Source organism: Alligator sinensis, unplaced genomic scaffold, assembly GCF_000455745.1.
Source record: "Alligator sinensis unplaced genomic scaffold, ASM45574v1 scaffold442_1, whole genome shotgun sequence".
NCBI classification, from domain to species: domain Eukaryota; kingdom Metazoa; phylum Chordata; order Crocodylia; family Alligatoridae; genus Alligator; species Alligator sinensis.
The window spans coordinates 2,478,022-2,478,974 of NW_005841829.1; positions in this window are offsets into that span (position 1 = coordinate 2,478,022).

The window sequence follows — 953 nt, forward strand, 5'->3', positions numbered from 1 at the left end:
GTGTTTGACAATTGCTCTGCGGTTGAAGATACATTTTTAAATTTATTAACATGGCTCAAATGGTCCATGGCTGGATCCCTTCTACCTGCTCCCAGTTAACACTGCCTTTGCTGTAAAGGGTGGCAGTCACTTGATACAAAGATGAGACTTCCAGCATATAGGGAAGTAATCAATGAATCTGTGGATGACTGAGGAGGCTGATCTGAGATCCATGTGTTCAACTGCAGCTGTATCAAAGAGTTCTGTGAGGAAGGAGTAGATCCTTGCAATGTTAAATCACAGCTCTTTCGCTTTGTCTCTCTCATGTATCTGTCTCCCCATTTCCCTTTGTCTCTCTCATGTATCTGTCTCCACACCGAGTAAGTTTGCTCAGAATGTTTGATGCCATGTCATACATCATGGGGTCGTTGGGGATGATTCAGTGCTTCAGTCTCCATGGTACTGATGTTAATATCACATTTCGTCTTATTGGCTTTCAGTTGACCTCTGATTGGCCTTCTTGAAGCTCGGTGACCGTTGGTGAGTTAGGAGTATAAAATTTGTTTTGGGAGCCAGTTGTCAGTATTCTTATGGTATCCCATGATCGCCTCTTGGAGAAACTGGCCAATTGTCGCCTTGGATCCTCCACGATCCACTGGCTGGAAAACTGGCTCCGGGGTCGGACCCAGAGGGTAGTAATTGATGGAAGTCACTCATCGTGGTGTCCTGTGACCATTGGGGTCCCCCAAGGCTCTGTCCTTGGACCCATACTGTTCAACATCTTCATTAATGATGTGGACACTGGAGTCAGAAGCGGACTGTCCAAGTTCGCCGATGACACCAAACTTTGGGGCAAAGCATCCACACCAGAAGACAGGCAGGTTATCCAGGCTGACCTGGACAGGCTCAGCAAGTGGGCGGACGAGAATCTGATGGTGTTCAACGCCGATAAATGCAAGGTTCTCCACCTTGGG